This window comes from Schistocerca nitens, chromosome 4 (genome assembly GCF_023898315.1).
Source record: "Schistocerca nitens isolate TAMUIC-IGC-003100 chromosome 4, iqSchNite1.1, whole genome shotgun sequence".
Lineage (NCBI taxonomy): Eukaryota > Metazoa > Arthropoda > Insecta > Orthoptera > Acrididae > Schistocerca > Schistocerca nitens.
This window is the reverse complement of record NC_064617.1, coordinates 911,732,023-911,745,972: the sequence shown is the minus strand read 5'-3', so window position 1 is coordinate 911,745,972 and position 13,950 is coordinate 911,732,023. Positions and strand designations below refer to the sequence as shown.

At 45.0% G+C, this 13,950-nt stretch overlaps 1 protein-coding gene across 1 annotated transcript in view; it reads right to left on the bottom strand.

Annotated features, from left to right (window-relative positions):
- LOC126253487 (lipase maturation factor 2-like) overlaps positions 1-13,950 on the bottom strand; it is a 91,132-nt gene continuing 77,182 nt past the window's right edge. The window contains exon 12 of the mRNA XM_049954859.1: positions 1-1,693. The gene's annotated coding sequence lies outside the window, so the exon portion shown is untranslated. The remainder of the gene's footprint in view (positions 1,694-13,950) is intronic.

Below are 13,950 nucleotides of genomic sequence, written 5' to 3'. Positions count from 1 at the left end.
TAGGAGCCTTTAAATTTATTATACTTATTCACTCATTTGAACATATACATCTGCCATTCTTGAATTTCTTATTTTAAAGTACTTCTTACAAATGTTCACTGCATTTTTATTTTATTACTTAAAACTTTGCACTTAACTGCTGCTATCAAACTAAAGAGAAAATACTTAGTTCCACTAAAATATTAACAGTCACAACATAGAAAGAAGTCTTGTTTCAGTTACATATTTTTCACTAACTTTATGCTACACAATTGCATTTCACAATCTTAAAAAATGATCCCAGTATTGTATTGTGATACACAATGCAAGGTAACTGAATCTAAAACTTGTTCTCATACGACTTACATTCCTGAGTATCCTTGAGTTATTACAGCTTTCAGTGGAAAGTGGAGACAATTTTACTTGTTCTGGAGAGTTTAGCAAAAATATGTCATGGATTAGACTGCACTTCTTACAGATCAACAACTAAATAATACAGCAACTCTCACACAACACAAAAGAAAAAGTGATCAAAAAAATACATAAAACTTATCAATTCTATTAAATTGGTGTAAAAACATTAGAAAATAATAAATTGTCTTTTAAGGACGTCAGTGATTCAGTCTGTTATATATCAAACCACGATATATGACAATACAAACGAAATATTCTGAAATTATGAATCTGAACAACTAATTCCAACAATAAAAAATAAACATTTAATACATACGAAATTCTCTACATCTCACTTTCTTAAAAGCCTAAGAACAGTTTATGTTTTTTGTTGTTGATATGATTACTCATTCTACTGATACATAATTCCTATTGTTCCTGGTAAATGAAAAAGTCCATGTAAATTTGATACATAGATATCTCAGACAGTGTACCCAACTGTAAATATCAAGAAACTTCATATGAATATGGCAGATAAGGTAAATCTATTGTGAAGAGAAGAAAGAACAGAATGTAAGACTTGAAAATGCACAAAGTAACTCAATATGAAACTTTTTTTTCTATGACTAAGGAAGAATGTAATACAAGCTGAGGCAATACAACAAAGATAGGAGTTAATTTGCTAGTAAAGCAGAATTGAGGCATTTAGGAAAGTGCAGTAAGAACATGAAACTGCACTAAGATAGGTTACTGCATACTCAGCATATAAATGAAAGCACAAAACAATATTATAGCTAGGAGAAACCGACATAAGAGGTGGAAATTCTTCAAGTGAGAAGAAAACATACTTTTATTACTTACTTCTGACAAACTGTCACAAATATCATTTGTTGAATACACATTTATTTCTATTTTCTTGTTCGATGTTTCTATCTTTACTTTCTTCTTTTGGCTTTTAAATGGAGGACTGACTTTTCTATAACATTAATATTGATATCACTATGAAATCTGCAACTCATTACAGATTTCTGTTGTTTAATAAGATTAAAACTAACCTGCAAATTTGGGCATTATATAAAATTAAATCCTTAATTTCAAAGGGAACCAAACATTTATTTTAATATTAAAGTTTTCTTCTTGCAGTGGAAATAACTGACATAATTTAAACACAATCAAAACAGTGCAGCATAAGTCCAAAAGACAGAATAAAACAACTTGTCACACAAAGAGTATAAATGCAATCCACAATCAGATCTAAAAAGTCCACGAAGAGTAACAGTATTCACTGCAAAAGGGCTAACAGCAGTGGCAGCACAAAACCCTAGAACACAGAGAGGTTATCAATGCAGGAACAATTGATACTGGAGAGTGAAGATAGTATCATGGCATACTGATTGACAACTACTATGTTAAATATGCATATTAATTTCTAAACAAACAAATACAGAATTCTACAAAATACCTTAAAGATAACCTTCCCACAACACCTGTTAATATCATTTGTTTGAAATAGGTTCCGTGCACCTTCTTCGCACTATCTGTTCTGGTCCAGTTACTTTTAAGACCTATTGGATCATACAGTGTGTTTTTGAGTGAAAAGGGAGGGGAGGTTGTAACAATATAAGTTCTCTCTTTTATTCTCCAGAAGCACATTGTTGTTGTTGTGGTCTTCAGTCCTGAGACTGGTTTGATGCAGCTCTCCATGCTACTCTATCCTGTGCAAGCTTCTTCATCTCCCAGAACCTACTGCAACCTACATCCTTCTGAATCTGCTTAGTGTATTCATCTCTTGGTCTCCCTCTATGATTTTTACCCTCCACGCTGCCCTCCAATGCTAAATTTGTGATCCCTTGATGCCTCAAAACATGTCCTACCAACCGATTCCTTCTTCTAGTCAAGTTGTGCCACAAACTTCTCTTCTCCCCAATCCTATTCAATACCTCCTCATTAGTTACGTAATCTACCCACCTTATCTTCAGCATTCTTCTGTAGCACCACATTTCAAAAGCTTCTATTCTCTTCTTGTCCAAACTGGTTATCGTCCATGTTTCACTTCCATACATGGCTACACTCCATACAAATACTTTCAGAAACGACTTCCTGACACTTAAGTCTATACTCGATGTTAACAAATTTCTCTTCTTCAGAAACGCTTTCCTTGCCATTGCCAGTCCACATTTTATATCCTCTCTACTTCGACCATCATTAGTTATTTTACTCCCTAAATAGCAAAACTCCTTTACTACTTTAAGTGTCTCATTTCCTAATCTAATACCCTCAGCATCACCCGATTTAATTTGACTACATTCCATTATCCTCGTTTTGCTTTTGTTGATGTTCATCTTATATCCTCCTTTCAAGACACTGTCCATTCCGTTCAACTGCTCTTCCAAGTCCTTTGCTGTCTCTGACAGAATTACGTCATCGGCGAACCTCAAAGTTTTTACTTCTTCTCCATGAATTTTAATACCTACTCCGAATTTTTCTTTTGCTTCCTTTACTGCTTGCTCAATATACAGATTGAATAACATCGGGGATAGGCTACAACCCTGTCTCACTCCCTTCGCAACCACTGCTTCCCTTTCATGACCCTCGACTGTTATAACTGCCATCTGGTTTCTGTACAAATTGTAAATAGCCTTTTGCTCCCTGTATTTTACCCCCACCACCTTCAGAATTTGAAAGAGTATTCCAGTTAACATTGTCAAAAGCTTTCTCTAAGTCTACAAATGCTAGAAACGTAGGTTTGCCTTTTCTTAATCTTTCTTCTAAGATAAGTCGTGTACACTAAAATTTCACTAAGCAGGTTCTGAATAATCATTATTTTGTTAAAAATGTCAAGATAATTTGTATAGTTCCAACAATGTCACAGCGAGAATAAATGCTGCTACACATACTGTTTAAATCGTAATGAGAAACAACATTTCAGGGAATAAACATGAATAATTTCATTAATTATGCAACATTATTGCCTCTATGAAAAGACTATCTTGTTAACATCATGAGCTGCAGATAAAATCATTTAATTGCCCGACCAGTATTTAGGCACAGAGTAGCATCTGATACAGACGTTATTATGTTGTAGATATGATATGACTATGTTTGTCCTCTGTACCAGAAGTTACTGACAATGGGTTGTATGTCCAAATACCAGTTTCACAATTAAATATTTGACATGGAACTCATGGTGTTAATAAGATGTTCTTCAACAACAACTAGTTCAGATTCATCCATCTGACAATCATGAAATTACCTTGGATAGTTATTTGTAGATCTTCTATAGTATTTTCTGCAATAGCTGATACCTTGGTACAACACAGGTACAAAGATCTCGTGTGTTCATTCTACGTTATGAAATAGGATACACTGTTACTCGCCACATAGAGGACGTGTTGAGTGATAAGACAAGCACACTGGAACAAGATTGCTTGATATTATCCCTGGTTATTAGCTGTTAATTCAGCAGTCTTCTTTCAATGTGTGTGTGCTCCTCAATACCACATCTATGTCAAAAGTGGCAATCTACGAGGTGAGATTGGAAAGTTTTAAGAATGGATCTGCTACTGCTTACTGGTTTGGCGGGCAGGTATACGGAGGGTGGGGGTAGGTCATTACCTTGTCCTTGAACACCCTCTGACAGGAAACTGTTTCCTTTATTCAGTTCATTGTGGCAGCTGGTTGAGTGCAGATCTGTTAGGGCTTGTTGCCGGAATCTGTCAGCATGATAATGGATGTAAAAACAGAGCAACAAGTTTGTGTGAAATTTTGTTTTAAAACTGGGAAATCAGCTTTGGAGACTTATGAACTATTAAAAACAGCTTTTGGAGACAATTGTATGAGCCAGTCAAATGTTTTTGTCTGGTTCAACAGATTTAAAAATGGTCGTGAATCATTTGGAGATGAACCACGGTCCGGCCGTCCTTCCACCTCAAAAACGAATGAAAATGTTGCGAAAGTTTGCTACTTAGTGCGTTCTGATCATAGACTTACAATCAGGGAGATGGCTGATGAACTTCATTTAAGATTCTATGCAGTTCAGTCAACTTTAACATGCGCTGAGTGTCCACAAAATTCATTCCAATAGTGTTGTCAAGTGACCAGAGACAATACCGACTTGAAGTGTGCCAAGAAATGATTAATCAGACTAAACATGACCCAATTTGTTAAATAGGGTAATTAAAGGTGATGAATTGTGGGTATATGGATATGATCCTGAAACCAAAGTGCAGTCTTCACAGTGGAAGACTCCAGGTTCACCACGACCAAAAAAAGCACGGCAAAGTCGGTTGAACGTGAAGACAATGTTGGTGATTTTTTTTCCCTTGATTCTACTGGTATTGTGCATCATGAATTTACCCCTGGAGGACGGGCAATTAACCAGGAATACTATAAATGTGTCCTTCAGAGTTTGTGTGAAAAGGTGCGTAAGAAAAGGCCTGCATTGTGGAAAGACAGGAGGTGTTTTTTTTTTTTTTTGTTTTTTGTGGGGTTTAAGGGCGCTCAACTACTGAGGTCATTAGCGCCCAGTCACAATTGTTAGAGCACATAGAATCTAGTAAAACTCAAGGGGAGGGGGGGGGGGGGGACACCAGAAAGTCCTTACAAAGATGTAGATAAAATAAGTACAAGAGTTAGACGTCTTTGGACAAGCCAGTCAAAGTTATAAAACGAAGAACACGATCAGCTGCTCGAGCGTCATCAGCTAAAATATCCGGTAAAGTAGATGGCAGGGACAGGACAACACGAGATTGACTAAAGCGGGGACACGACAATAAAACATGGCGCACTGTTAATGCTTGACCACAAGGGCACTGCGGGGCTGGGTCACCGGAGAGCAGGTAGCAGTGGCTAAACCGGCAACGCCCAATCTGCAACCTGGTCAGAAGGACCTCTTCTCGCCAAGATGGTCGGGAGGAGGTTGTCCAAGCAGTTGGGAACGGTTTTACTGCCCGGAGCTCGTTTCCTTGAAGGGATGACCAAGTATCCCACCACAACGACACGAGCCTCTTACAAACAACCCCACTAACGTCAGATGACGGGACACAATGGGAGGCTGGCCGAGGCAGGAGGACTGCAGCCTTGGCTGCAGCATCAGCAGCTTCATTCCCAGGCACTCCTACATGTCCGGGAACCCACAGAAAGCTGACAGGAGAGCCATCATCAGCGAAAGAATGGAGGGACTGCTGGATCTGTTGCATCAAGGGATGGACTGGATAGGGAGCTCCAAGGCTCTGAAGAGCACTGAGTGAATCAGAGCAGAGTACATACGATGAATGGCGGTGGCGGCGGGCATACTGAACGGCCTGATGGAGAGCAAAAAGCTCGGCCGTAAAGCTGGAACATTGGTCGAGGAGCTGGTATTTAAAGGTGACGGCCCCGACGACAAAGGCACAGCCGACACCATCGTCAGTTTTGGAGCCATCGGTGTAAATAAAGGTGTGACTGGCAAGTCACGCACGAAGTTCGACAAACCGTGAGCAATACACTGCAGCCAGAGTACCCTCCTTCAGGAGCGAGCTGAGGTCGAGATAAATATGAACCGGAGCCTGGAGCCAAGGTGGTGTCGGGCTCTTACCCTCTCTGAAGGTGGTAGGGAGGGCAAAGTCCAATTGTCGAAGCAGGCGACGGAAGCGGACTCCAGGGGGCAGCAGGGCAGACACATACAACCCGTACTGACGGTCGAGAGAATCGGCGAAGAAGGACTGATAAGAGGGGTGGTCGGGCATTGACAACAGCCGGCAGGCATACCGACACAGCAGTACATCGCGCCCGTAGGTCAATGGTAATTCGGCAGCTTCAGCATAAAGACTCTCGATGGGACTAGTGTAGAAGGCTCCGGTCGCAAGACGTAACCCCCGATGGTGGATGGAGTTGAGACGGCGTAAGAGGGATGGCCGAGCAGACGAGTAGACGAAGCTCCCATAATCCAGCTTCGATCGGACTATGGACCGATACAAGCGAAGCAGGACAGTGCGATCCGCTCCCCAAGATGAACCACTAAGAACTCTGAGGACATTAAGGGAACGTGTACAACGGGCCTCCAAATAAGAGACATGCGGAGACCAACAAAGTTTCCTGTCCAATGTGAGCCCTAGGAACTTAGTTGTTTCCACGAATGGGAGAACAACGGGACCGAGATGTAAGGATGGCGGAAGGAACGCTTTATATCGCCGAAAGTTGATACAAACCATCTTCTCTTCAGAGAACCGGAAGCCATTTGCCACGCTCCATGAGTAGAGGCTGTCTAGACAACGCTGAAGGCAGCGCTCCAGGAGGCATGTTCTCTGGGCACTGCAGTAGATCGCGAAGTCATCGACAAAGAGAGAGCCTGAGACATTAGGTGGAATGCAATCCATAATTGGATTGATCGCGATGGCAAAAAGGGCTACGCTCAAGACGGAGCCCTGAGGCACTCCGTTCTCCTGGAGGAAGATGTTGGACAATACGGAACCCACACGTACCCTAAACTTTCGATCTGTTAAAAAGGAATCAATAAAAAGGGGCAGGCGACCGCGTAGACCCCACCTGTGCATAGTGCGGAGGATACCTCCTCTCCAACAGGTATCATAAGCCTTCTCCAAATTGAAGAACACGGCTACCGTTGGGCGCTTTCGCAAAAAGTTGTTCATGATGAATGTCGACAAGGTCACAAGGTGGTCAACAGCGGAGCAGCGGCGACGAAAGCCGCATTGAACATTGGTAAGTAGCTGTCGAGATTCAAGAATCCAGACTAACCGAGCGTTAACCATGCACTCCATCACCTTACAGACACAGCTTGTAAGAAAAATGGGGCGGTAACTAGAAGGAAGGTGTCTATCCTTCCCAGGTTTGGGTATAGGAACAACGACGGCGTCACGCCAATGCATGGGGACCTGACCTTCGGTCCAGACGCGATTGTAGGTACAAAGAAGGAAGCTTTTGCCCGCCGGAGAAAGGTGTGCCAGCATCTGAACGTGAATGGCAACTGGCCCCGGAGCAGAGGACCGGGACAGTGCACGCGCACGTTCGAGTTCCCGCATAGTAAAGGGGGCATTGTAAGTTTCCAGATTCAGCGAGTGGAAGGAAGGTCGCCGAGCCTCTTTCCTGGGAAGGAAGGCAGGGTGGTAATGGGCGGAGCTTGAAACCTCCGTGAAAAAGCGGCGGAAGGCGTTGGAGACAGCCACAGGATCAACAAGGACCTCATTACCTGAGGTCAGGCCAGGTACCGAGGAGTGGGCCTTAATGCCCGACAGCCGGCGCAGGCCACCCCAAATGACAGAAGAGGGAGTAAAACTGTTAAAGGAGCTGGTGAAAGAGGCTCAACAAGCTTTCTTGCTGTCTTTGATGACTCTACGGCATTGCGCTTGGAGTCGTTTGTATCCAATACAATTCGCCAACGTAGGATGGCGGCGAAAGGTGCGTAAAGCACGTCGTCGAGCACGGATAGCGTCTCTACAAGCCTCATTCCACCAGGGGACGGAAACGCGATGTGAAGAAGAGGTAGTATGAGGAATGGAACGTTCGGCAGCATTGATGATAACAGCCGTGAGGTATTCGACCTGACTGTCACAACTGAGAAAATCGTGGTCCGGAAAGGTCGCCAGGGAGGAGTAAAGTCCCCAGTCAGCTTTCGGTATGTTCCAGCTCGAAGGACGTGGGGATGGGGTGTGGTGCAGGAGACGAACGACACAGGGGAAGTGGTCGCTCGAATAGGTGTCAGAAAGGACGTACCACTCGAACTGACGGGCGAGAGTGGTAGAACAGATCGAAAGGTCCAAGTGGGAGTAGGTATGAGTAGAGTCTGAGAGGAAAGTCGGGACGCCAGTATTGAGGCAGACAAGATTGAGATGGTTGAAGACATCCGCCAAGAGGGAGCCTCTTTGACAGGATGCAGGAGAGCCCCAAAGGGGATGATGGGCATTGAAGTCGCCAAACAATAAAAACGGCAGAGGAAGCTGAACAATCAGGTGCATCATGTCAGCCCGACTAACTGCGGATGACGATGGAGTGTAGACGGTACAAACTGAAAAAGTAAAGGCAGAAAGAGTAATACGGACAGCTATTGCTTGGAGTGGGGTGGTCAATGGGGATGGGATGGTAATAGACATCGTCCCGAATGAGCAACATGACCCCACCATGAGCTGGAATACCGTCCACAGGGGTGAGGTCATACCGCTCCGAGGTATAGTGGGTAAAGGCAATACGGTCAGTTGGGCGCAACTTGGTTTCCTGGAGACCAAAGACGAGCGGACAGTGCAGGCGGAGGAGCAGTTGTAATTCCTCCCGATTAGATTGAATACCTCTTATGTTCCAATGTAACAAGGCCATCGCTAGTCAGAAAAAAGGGGGGAACGAGATGGGGGAAGAGCTGGTCACCTCGATGGCCGCGGAGGGCCAGGTTTCGAGGGAACAACGCTACAACTGGCGGGAGGCGGATCCTGTTCCATCGAGTCATCGCCAGCTGCGGCCGCTGTCCCGGGTTGCGTAGGAGAGGCAGCATCATTTGGCGACGAGAGGCCAGCTGAGCGCCTGGCAGCAGAGCGTCCCGGCGAAACTGAGGATGGCCGCAAGCAGCGACTCACAGATGGAGCGTCAGATGAAACTCGCCGGGGTGGAGAGGGGGATAGAGACTACTTCTTGGAAGTCCGAGGAGGCACAGGGATGGTGGGCTGGACCCGAAGAAGGTCCTCACGCGCGGGGTCCGTTCTGGAACGCCGGACCTCGGAAGCCGGGGTCTGGAACGTTTCCCCAATGGACGCCTGAGAAGAGGATCGCTTCTCAGGCGGCGGAGGGGTGGGGGTGGGGGTGGGGCGGGGGGGGGGTGGTGGCGGCCCCTGGGGCAGAGGGGGCGGGGGCCACGGGGGAGGGGGATTTGGAAGGCGGAGGCATAGACCCCGGATGGGGGGAAGAGGTGGAGGGGGGGACAGGACAGGTGTGAGGATACTGTGGAAGGAGTGGACACGACTGAGGCAAATGGAGTTGTCAACGTCACGGGATGGAGGCGGTCATACTTCTTCCTGGCCTCAGAATAAGAGAGACGATCCAAAGTTTTGAGTTCTTGAATCCTCTTCTCCTTCTGATACGCGGGGCAGTCCAAAGATCTAGGCGAGTGGATGCCAGGACAATTAACGCACCGAGGTGGTGGGGTGCATGTATGTTCCTCACGAAGAGGACGTCCACAATCGCCACAAAGGGGCTCAGCCTCACACCGTGACGACATGTGCCCAAAGCGCAAACACCGAAAGCAGCGCATAGGAGGCGGGATGTAAGGTCGCACCGGTAGCACATCACCTTTACCTTCTCCGGGAGAACGTCCCCCTCGAAGGTGAGGATAAAGGCCCCGGTGTCGATGCGACGGTCTTTGGGGCCGCGCTGGACTCGCCGGATGAAATGCACGCCTCGGCGCTCCAGGTTGGCCCTGAGCTCCTCATCAGATTGCAGCAGGAGGTCCCGATGAAAAATAACCCCCTGCGTCCTACTCAGTGCCAGATGCAGGACAATGGACACTGGGATGTCCCCTAGTTAGTCGCACGCCTGGAGCGCCGCCGACTGTGTGGCGGAGGTGGTCTTTATAAGAACGGACCCCGAACGCATTTTACTGAGAGCCTCGATTTCCCCGAAGATGTCCTCTATGTGCTGAACAAAGAACATGGGCTTGGAGGTGGCGAACGTTCCCCCATCGGTCCGAGAACAGACCAAATAGCGGGGGAAGTACTTCGCCCCAAGCCGGCGGGCCTGTCCTTCCTCCCAGGGAGTGGCCAAGGGGGAAAGGGCAGGAGAACCAGAGACAGTACCTTTCTTTTTAAAAGACTCTGCCGCAGAGCGACCTGATACATGTTGACGTTTCATCTGCGAAACGTCCGCCCCGATACCACCCACTCCGACCAGGGGCTCTCCCCACGGGCGCCACCCAGCCTCAGCAAGGGCCACCTGGCAGGATGACCGTTGCCGGGAGTCCTGATGCCCCAAGGAGACGGGCATCTACTCCTTGGCCGACATGGGGAGGGTGCAGCTCAGGTATCGGCAGTACGATCTCTGTGTTGTCAGGGGGCTACAACCTAGAGGGTACATGATGACCCCACCACAACGGGCTGGCTACCATGCTGGATTTCGGGTGCCATGGAAAGTCCATCATGATCGTAGGTGCAGATGGGGACGCACTATGGGCATAACTTGTGCAACCCATCAGGCGTTGAGGCCCAATTTGAGGAATAGTGGGTGTGGTTACAACGCCGTTACAATGCTGAGTGCCAAGGTCTTAGTGCACTGAGGACCAGTGATACACCACGTAAGGCGTCCTTCCCCAAAAGGCTCGTACTTCTGTAGAATTTTGAAAAATGGAGGTCAAACCCCAAGGGGGACATTCACATGGAAGGCCGAAACAGTTGAAACTCATTTTAGTCACCTCTTACGACAGGCAGGAATACCTCGGGCCTATTCTTACCCCGGACCTGCAGGGGGAAAAGACAGGAGTTGGGTGCTACACCTTGACAATGCTCTGACTCATCGTGCCTTCTCCATCGTTGAATTTTTGACCAAATTAAAAATTCCTGTGCTTCCACAACTGCCATATTCCCCTGATTTGGCCCCTGTGGACTTCTACCTGTTTCCTAAACTGAAATTTTCACTGAAAGGGAAGCGATTTGACTCAATTGAAGACATCCAGGCAAATACGGAGAGCGTCCCACACACGTCAGGAAAAAAATTCCGAGGAATGTTTCCAACAGTGGAAACACCATTGGAGTCTGTGTGTTCAGTCAGAAGGTAACTATTTTGAAGGATATTCATCACAATAGCAAGTAAGTACCACCATTTTACTGTCACAAGCCCATTCTTAAAACTTTCCAATCACACTTCGTATTCTCTTTTTTCATTTGTTGTATTCCATCCCAGATTTTCCACTGTTTGTTCCTGTGCTCATTCTGCTACCTATGTGACCCTTGTGGTAACAGGATATCCTTCATAACGGAGATCATAAATCTGATGTGGAGTCGACATTTGTTCTAAAACTTCTCTTTATTGATGAAATGTGTAATTTTGATTATGGCCAATTAATGTAGACTTAAAACTGCTACTTTTTCTGCACTACAACACTACGTGCCACTAGGTTCTACATCATACTGTTCAATAGCCTCTGCTCAACAGTGTATACTGTCAGTCAGATCTAATTGTTTTCAATGCTAACACAATGTTACATTCTTAAATTCTCTGACCACGTAGTGCTTCACAGACGTCAGTGATGCCTAAATTTTTTTGGGACCTGAAACCTGAGTCAAATATATATCTATTTCAAGAGTCTTCTCCATCACTGAGCCATTGGACAACAGGAATGCAATATGCATGCAGAACTGGTAAGCAGGGTATAGATGTCTAAATCAACACAGTTCTTTATGTGCTGCGTGTCCTGACTCGTTTAAGGAATAAGAAGAGATGCCACATTTTACACAAGTCTGAATGTCAATAACCCAAGGTTTATCACTATGGGGTGAAGAAAAATTGTAAATGTTGTGCAGTCATGAAATTCAGGTGATTTAGATGCCTCAGTGAAAGGTGGAAGTGAACGTTTGACATCAAGTGAAAACCATTTCATACGGCAATGGCTTGACACCACAATCAGTAGAACATACAGCACTTGTGCCTCTAAACTCACAGTGGCTAGTTAAGTTACCATTTAATGGTGGGAAGAGCAAACTTAGTTGAAAGGTTATGTTATTTGAGCCACTTGACAACTGGAAGCCCAAGAAGACTTTATTACTCTTCACCTATAGTGTTTCTGAGAACACCTAATACTCCAAATAATAGTTTCATTTTCAGTATTCCACCAGTTGCTCACAGTCATCTGGTCACAAAGGCAGAATTGCAGGTTAAGTACCCTAGAGACCAAAACTTGGCACAAACACAGTGTTTCCTAAGCCCTGTCACTTATTTAGCAAATATATAACGTAGACTCTGCATGTGTTCCACACATAATCATTACAAATTGCAGTTTACATTGGTAGCAGCACTAATAATTAATCAGTGATGGACTTAAAATGTGTTGGAGCCCGAAGAAAAATTTGAGTTTGGAACAGACGTGTTATAGAATTAAGAGGCACTGCCAAATACAAATGCCTGTCCTTTTGCATGACATTGTTATCTCAAGATGGAGACCTGAATTGAAGCAGTAGACCACAACACAAGTCATGAGATTAAGTGAGAGATACTGCTGTACTTCAATTGGATTTTTTAAAAGGAAAGCTCTACTGTACTGGGTGGTTATAATTAAACTGTTCCTCAGAGGTTGAAAATACCGCTTCAGTTGTAAATTTCTTTTATTATTACAGGGCCAGTGTTGGGCACTTATAAGCCCATCTTAAAAGAGCCCGAAACTGATTGTGTAATAATGAAAGAAATTTACAACTGAAGTGGTATTTTCAATCTCTGGTATAATGCTCAGTTGCGGATGTTCATCCAACAGGATTGTTTGTAAACTTTTCCTTTTTAACTTATAATAATACAGTAAATAATTACCGTATGAGTACCAAATTTGGCAGCATTAATGTCCAGAGTATGGGGTGCATCATTTCCATGTGTCACAGTGCTACATTCCAGTTCCAACCATGAACACCAGGTGTCGTGATCAGTCATCGTGATTCATAGTCTTATACACCTGACCAGTCACAGTGCACTTGATGTGTCAACATGAGCTTGAACAAAAGGAGGAGGGCATTAGTGGTGAAGCTCTGTTATCAAAACAACAGTAATGCTGCATCTGCACCTCAAGAATATTGTCGGCTTAAAGGATTACAGAAGGGTCCTCTTTCTCCACCTGTTGTGCGGAGCTGGTGAAGTTAGAATCGACTGGAGAACTGGGCATCGCTACGGGAAGACACCAATGACCAGTTGCACCACAGGTGGTTGATGAAATTGCTGTTACTATAGCAGACAACGCTGCATGCAATCTCGATTGTCAGGCACTGCATGTGCTATATCACGACAGTTGCACGACCTGTGGTCCACTTCGAACCATTCTCAAATGATATCCATACGAGATCCATATCGTAAGCACCTTTCATCACAGGACGCACAATGACATGTTGACTTAACTCTCCACTTTCTCAAAAGGATTGAAGTAGTTGCTGTCTGGCCCCTTCACCTCCAGTCATTGTGCATAAAGTTCCTCTGTATGGTGAACGTGTCACAGTATGGTGTAGCTTCATGGCTACGTTTATCATAGGCCCAATCTTTTCTGAACAGGTTGGTGCTCAAGGACCAAAGATGTGCAGTGTGACTGGCCAGCATTACTACGATATATTTAGCCAGAATGTCATAATCGCCCTACAGGAGAGAGACACTTTGAACTCAACACTTTTCATGCAAGATGGGGCCCCACCTTACATTGTTCATGATATTCACCTGCTTGTCCAAGACACATTTGGAAACAATCAAATTATCAGCCAATCATTTCCAAATGCTTGGCCAGAACGATAACCTGATCTCACTCCTTGTGATTTCTGGTTGTGGGGCTACCTGAAGGACAGGGTTTACCAGGGGAACATTCACACAAGTGCTGATCTGCAGCGCAGCATATCAAGAGAGGTAGCCAGCATACCTACAGAC